Here is a 7,747-nt window from a genome sequence, read left to right on the forward strand (position 1 = left end):
GGCTGTGATCCTGTGACTTTTCCCGGAGTTCTGGAGTTGATTCTGACCCTTTCTGTAGATTTTCCATGCTTCTGAGGCGGGGCAGCTTCCCAGAATTCTCCACTTTCCCATTTTGCAGACACGCCCCTCTGCCTCACATTCAGATTGATTCTGATGATTTATATTCTGCTGCTTTTTTCTTTACTACGTTATACCTACTAGGATTTATCCTAGGGATGCAGTGGTGATCTTGGTCAGAGAGGTGGGACACCAAGGCTTTTATCAGGAAGCAGACTTCATTTGATACCTGCAGTCCCAGGGGGTTTTTATCCAGAATCTTGGGGCCCTGAATATAACAGTGCATTGTCTTACATACCCTTGCACAAGTGACTTTAAGTTTCTCTTTATATATTTGATTATACATATTTTTGGTATTTTAGAGCTATAGCACTGCTTACATAATTTTGCAAGGTTTCACATGTGTAACTAACACTGCTTAGGTTGGGAAGTGGCTTTTCTTGGAAAGATCCTTTTGCCCCCTTGTTCTCAGAAAGCCCCTGCTGGAAATCCTGCACCATATCTGCCCTTAGCTGGTTCTCCTTTATAGCTTAATTATTTGTGTTCTTTAGTTTTTGGAGACATCCTTGCTGCTTTAACCCCTTTGATGCACAGACTCTCTCAGGATCAAAGAGAGTCACCTTGGTTTAAAGGTTTATATATTTTTAAAAATTATTTGTTTATTTGAAAGGCAGAGTTACAGAGAGGCAGAGAGGAGAGAGAGAGAGAGAGAGAGAGAGAGAGAGAGAGAGAGAGGTCCTCTATTCACTTGTTCACTCTTCAAATGGCCGCAATGGCCGGAGCTGCGTCCATACAAAGCCAGGAGCTGAGAGTTTCCTCGGGTCTTCCACATGGGTGCAGGGGCCCAAGCACTTTGGCCATCTTCTCCTGCTTTCCCAGACATAGCAGAGAGCTGGATCAGAAGTGGAGCAGCCAAGACTTGAACCTGTGCCCACATGAGACACCAGCACTACAGGTGGCAGCTTTACCGCTACACCACAACGCTGCCCCCTATTTTATTTTTCATGACCTTGACTTTATACCACTTTATAAGAGTTATTCACACTATCCAAAAGAGGTGAAGCCCTGAGTCCAGTCAGCTGAAGCAGTTTTAGTAAATCGGTTTTATTTTTTTTTTCACAAAAACAGTTTGTAAACATTCTGTTTTACAGTTGACTATGACGTATTGTAATTATTAGAGGATAAGAACAATGTACTTATTTTGTTAGGCAGTTAATTCATCAAGCATCTGCAGTGCATAGATTAGTCAGCTTTCAGAATGACTAAAGCACAGCTGTTGTCTTCCAGGGATCGCTTGAGACTCGGCTTGTTTATTTTAGATTATTGAATTGTATGGTGTTGGCCAGCGCTGCGGCTCAATAGGCTAATCCTCCACCTGCGGGTTTTAGTCCCGGTTGGGGTACCAGTTCTGTCCTGGTTGCTCGTCTTGCAGTCCAGCTCTCTGCTGTGGCCTGGGAGTGCAGTGGAGGCTGGCCCAGGTCCTTGGGCCCTGCACCCACATGGGAGACCAGGAGGCGTCTGGCTCCTGGCTTCGGATCAGTGCAGCGCCAGCTTTAGGGGCCACTTGGGGGGGTGAACCAATGGAAAAAGGAAGACCTTTCTCTCTCTCTCTCTCTCTCTCTCTCTCTCTCTCACTGTCTAACTCTGCCTGTCAAAATGAATAAATAAATGAATGAATTGTATGGTGTCATTGCATCAGAGATGTACTCCCAGTCGCCTTTTGATGCCATATTTACTTTGTGGATCCAGGAGACCACCTCTGGTTCCCTTTTCAACAATTGCTATGCAGAGACCTAATGAATACAGCTCCTTTTGTATCTCCACAGATAAGGAACTCTAACTTTGAGTTGTTGGCATTAAACAGACCCAAAGTTTCAGAGGCTATCAGGCAGCAAGGTACCTTGAAATTTAGAAATAACAATGAAAGCCTAGGAACAGATATGAGTGCTGTAATAGTTTACAATCTAGGCCTTTGTTTTTGTGAGAACATTGACCACATATTATAGCAGCAATAGTAGAAATGTAGTGTAAGCAAGAGACCCCTTTTTGGCTCTCATCACCTGACTTGGCCTAGGAAGAGAGTTGGCCTGAGAAAAGGTTAGCGACGAATAAGCAGCATTTTTAAAAGGAAATTTACAGTCCTGTCTTTAACATTATTTGCTCTAGACCATCCCCTTAATAGCAGTGGTTACTTTGGAAGCTGGGAAGTTTGAAGGACCTTTTCAGCCTGGGGTGGGGGGGCAACAGGGTGTGCAGTCCTTACCCTGGAGTTATTCAACCCTGGGACCATTTTGTTTTTAGTGGCTTAGCTCTTGGCAGAGCTTATAGGACTCTTTAGAGATTCGCTTTTGTTATGACTGCTGTTTGCCCAAAACCCTGGTTTTCCATATTGAAAACCTATGCCATAATAAGAGTGCCAATTTTAAATCAATAGTAGGAGTCACTTTGCACTTACATCCCATGTAGGATCTCTGTCCTTAATGTGTTATACTATGAGAATTAACAGTAAAACTAGTATTAAAACAGTACTTTGTACTTTTTGTGTCTGTGTGGGTGCAGTCCATTGAAATCTTTACTTAATATATACTAAGTTAATCTTCTGTATATAAAGATAATTAAAAATGAATCTTAATGAAGAATGGGATGGGAGAGGGAATAGGAGATGGGATGGTTTGCGGGTGAGAGGGTGGTTATGGGGGGAAGAACCACTATAATCCAAAAGTTGTACTTTGTTTTATTTTTATTTATTTATTTATTTTTGAGTGGACAGTAAGAGAGAGAGAGAGAGACAAAGGTCTTCCTTTTCCGTTGGTTCACCCCTCAATGGCCGCTGCGGCCGGCACACCATGCTGATCTGAAGCCAGGAGCCAGGTGCTTCTCCTGGTCTCCCAAGCGGGTGCAGGGCCCAGGCACTTGGGCCATCCTCCACTGCACTCCCGGGCCACAGCAGAGAGCTGGACAGGAAGAGGAGTGACCAGAACAGAATCCGGCATCCTGACCGGGACTAGAACCTGATGTGCAGGTGCCGCAGGCGGAGGATTAGCCTATTGACACGGCACCAGCCCAAAAGTTGTATTTTGGAAATTTATATTTATTAAATAAAAGCTTTCTAATAAAAAATAAAATAAATTTTAAAATAAATAAGAAAAGAAAAAAAGAAAACCTATGCCATTTGGCCTAGACTGGCTTTGGTGGGTTTCCTTGATGGCAGATCAATGTGTAAAGCTATTATTAGTTGATCAGCCAGCCATCCCTCTATTGTTCCTGTTGCCAAGCTGGCTCCTTTTCTTACTGGGTCTCTTTAAAGTAGACTATAGAGGCAGACTTTAGGACATCAGCAAAGGGGGTGTTCAGTCCCATCCCTGATCTTTAGAGTCCTGACCTAGAAATCTGTAGTCACAGGCATAATTTTTTTCCCCCATGAAGATAAGACTATGTCCATGAGGAGAGGTATGTCCTTTTATTTATTTATTTTTTATTAAACTTTTATTTAATGAATATAAATTTCCAAAGTATAGCTTATGGGTTACAATGGCTTCCCCCCTCCCATAACTTCCCTCCCGCCCGCAACCCTCCCCCGTCCCGCTCCCTCTCCCCTTCCATTCATGTAAAGATTCATTTTCAATTCTCTTTGTATACAGAAGATCAGTTTAGTATATACTAGGTAAAGATTTCAACATTTTGCCCATATAGCAACATCAAGTGAAAAAACTACCATTGGATTACTAATTATAGCATTAATTAGCAATGTACAGCACATTAAAGACAGAGATCCTACTTAATTTTTTTTTTCAAAATAATTAATTTTCTATGCCATTTCCATTTTAACACCAGGTTGTTTTGTTTTTTTTTTTTTTTTCATTTCCAATTCTCTTTATATACAGAAGATCACTTCAGTATATAATTAGCAAAGACCTCATCAGTCTGCGCCCACACAGAAACGCAAAGTATAAAAATACTCTTTCAGTACCAGTCCTAGCATCACTTGGCTTTAGACGACACATTAGGGACAGATCCCGCATGGGGTGTAAGTACACAGTGACTCCTGTTGCTGAGTTAACAATTTGACACTCCTGTTCATGGCGTCAGTAATCTCCCTGGGCTCTAGTCATGAGTTGCCAGGGCTATGGAAGCCTTTAGATTTCGCTGACTTTGATATTGTTCCAATAGGGTCATAGTCAAAGTGGAGGTTCTCTCCTCCCTTCGGAGAAGGGTACCTCCTTCTTTGAAGGCCCCGTTCTTTCCACTGGGATCTCATTCACAGAGATCATTCATTTAGGTCTTTTTTTTTTTTTCCATGATATCTTGGCTTTCCATGCCTGCTATACTCTCATGGGCTCTTCAGCCAGATCTGAATGCCTTGAGGGCTGATTCTGAGGCCGGAGTGCTGTCTAGGACATCTGCCATCCTATGAGTCTGCTGTGTATCCCACTTCCCATGTTGGATCTTTCTCTCCCTTTTTGATTCTATCAGTTAGTATTAGCAGATACTTGTCTTGTTTGTGTGATCTCTTTGACTCTTAGACCTATCGGAGCTATCAATTGTGAGCTGAAATTGATTACTTGGACTAGTGCGATGGCATTGGTACATGCCATCTTGATGGAATTGTGTTGGAATCCCCTGCACATTTCTGACTCCACCATTTGCGGCCAGTCCGATTGAACATGTTCCTAATTGTTCATTTCCTCCCTCTCTTTTTCCACTCTTAGATTTAACAGGGATCACTTTTCAGTTAAAATTTAAACACCTGAGAATAATTGTGTGTTAATTACTGAGTTCAACCAATAGTACTAGAACAACAACAACAACAACAAATACTAAAAAGGATAGAGTATTACATTGTACATCTAAAGTCAGGACAGGAGCTGATCAGTTCATTGTTGCTTATAGTGTCCATTTCACTTAACAGGTTTTCTCTTTGGCGTTCTGTTGTCACCGATCAGGGAAAACAAATGATATTTCTCTCTTTGGGACTGGCTCAATTCACTCAGCATGATGTTTTCCAGATTGCTCCATCTTGTTGCAAATGACTGGGTTTCATTGTTTCTTACTGCTGTATAGTATTCTATGGAGTACATGTCCCACAATTTCTTTATCCAGTCTACTGTTGATGGGCATTTGGGTTGGTTCCAGGTCTTAGCTATTGTGAATTGAGCTGCAATAAACATTAATGTGCAGATGGCTTTTTTATTTGCCAAATTAAATTCCTTTGGGTAAATTCCAAGGAGTGGGATGGCTGGGTTGTATGGTAGGGTTATGTTCAGGTTTCTGAGGAATCTCCAGACAGACTTCCATAGTGGCTTAACCAGTTTGCATTCCCACCAACAGTGGGTTAGTGTCCCTTTTTCCCCACATCCTCTCCAGCATCTGTTGTTGGTAGATTTCTGAACGTGAGCCATTCTCACCGGGGTGAGATGGAACCTCATTGTGGTTTTGATTTGCATTTCTCTGATTGCTAGTGATCTTGAACATTTTTTCATGTGTCTGTTGGCCATTTGGATTTCCTCTTTCGAAAAATGTCTATTGAGGTCCTTGGCCCATCTCTTAAGTGGGTTGTTTGTTTTGTTGTTGTGGATTTTCTTGATTTCTTTGTAGATTCTGGTTATCAATCCTTTATCTGTAGTATAGTTTGCGAATATTTTTTCCCATTCTGTTGGTTGCCTCTTCACTTTCCTGACTGTTTCTTTTGAAGTACAGAAACTTCTCAATTTGATGCAATCCCAAATGTTAATTTTGGCTTTGACTGCCTGTGCTGTTGGAGTATTTTCCAGGAAGTCTTTGCCTGTGCCTATATCTTGCAGGGTTTCTCCAATGCTCTCTAATAATTTGATGGTTTCGGGTCGTAGATTTAAGTCTTTAATCCATGTTGAGTGAATTTTTGTGTAAGGTGAAAGGTATGGGTCTTGCTTTAAGCTTCTGCACATTGAAATCCAATTTTCCCAGCACCATTTATTGAATAGACTGTCCTTATTCCAGGGATTAGATTTGGATCTTTGGTCAAATATAAGTTGGCTGTAGATGTTTGGATTGATTTCTGGTGTTTCTATTCTGTTCCATTGGTCTATCCATCTGTTTCTGTACCAGTACCATGCTGTTTTGATAACAACTGCCCTGTAGTATGTCCTGAAATCAGGTATTGTGATGCCTCCGGCTTTGTTTTTGTTGTACAGGATTGCTTTGGCTATTCGAGGTCTTCTGTGTCTCCATATGAATTTCAGCATCATTTTTTCCAGATCTGAGAAGAAGGTCTTCGGGATCTTGATGGGTATTGCATTGAATGTATAAATTGCTTTTGGGAGGATAGACATTTTGATGATATTGATTCTTCCAATCCATGAGCATGGAAGATTTCTCCATTTTTTGGTATCCTCTTCTATTTCTTTCTGTAAGGTTTTGTAGTTTTCATCATAGAGATCTTTAACGTCCTTGGTTAAGTTTATTCCAAGGTATTTGATTGTTTTTGTAGCTATTGTGAATGGGATTGATTTTAGAAGTTCTTCCTCAGCCGTGGCATTGCCTGTGTATACAAAGGCTGTTGATTTTTGTGCATTGATTTTATATCCTGCTACTTTGCCAAACTCTTCGATGAGTTCCAGCAGTCTCTTAGTAGAGTTCTTTGGGTCCCCTAAATAAAGAATCATATCATCTGCAAAGAGGGATAGTTTGAGTTCGTCCTTCCCGATTTGTATCCCTTTAATTTCTTTTTCTTGCCTAATAGCTCTGGCCAAAACTTCCAGAACTATATTGAATAGCAGTGGTGAGAGAGGGCATCCCTGTCTGGTACCAGATTTCAGTGGAAATGCTTCCAACTTTTCCCCATTCAATAGGATGTTGGCCGTGGGTTTTTCATATATTGCTTTGATTGTATTGAGGAATGTTCCTTCCATACCCAGTTTGCTTAGAGTTTTCATCATGAAAGGGTGTTGTATTTTATCAAATGCTTTCTCTGCGTCTATTGAGAGAATCATATGGTTTTTCTTCTGCAGTCTGTTAATGTAGTGTATTACGTTGATTGTTTTGCGAATGTTGAACCATCCCTGCATACCGGGGATGAATCCCACTTGGTCTGGGTGGATGATCTTTCTGATGTGTTGTTGCATTCTATTGGCCAGAATTTTATTGAGAATTTTTGCATCTATGTTCATCAGGGATATTGGTCTGTAATTCTCTTTCAATGTTGCGTCTCTTTCTGGCTTAGGAATTAAGGTGATGGTGGCTTCATAGAAAGAATTTGGGAGGATTCCCTCTTTTTCGATTGCTCTGAATAGTTTGAGAAGAATTGGAGTTAGTTCTTCTCTAAATGTCTGGTAGAACTCAGCAGTGAATCCGTCTGGCCCTGGGCTTTTCTTTGTTGGGAGGGCCTTTATTACTGTTTCAATTTCTGTGTCAGTTATTGGTCTGTTTAGGTTTTCTATGTCTTCCTGGCTCAATTTAGGTAGGTTGTATGTGTCCAAGAATCTGTCCATTTCTGATAGATTTCCCTGTTTGCTGGCATACAAGTCCTTGTAGTAATTTCTGATGATTCTTTTTATTTCTGTGGCGTCTGTTGTTAGGTTTCCCATTTCATCTCTGATCCTATTGATTTGGGTCTTTTCTCTTCTTTTTTTAGTTAGTTGGGCCAATGGGGTGTCAATTTTGTTTATTTTTTCAAAAAACCAGCTCCTCGTTTGGCTGATTTTTTGTAATGTTT

The sequence above is a fragment of the Lepus europaeus genome, chromosome 9 (assembly GCF_033115175.1).
Source record: "Lepus europaeus isolate LE1 chromosome 9, mLepTim1.pri, whole genome shotgun sequence".
NCBI lineage: Eukaryota > Metazoa > Chordata > Mammalia > Lagomorpha > Leporidae > Lepus > Lepus europaeus.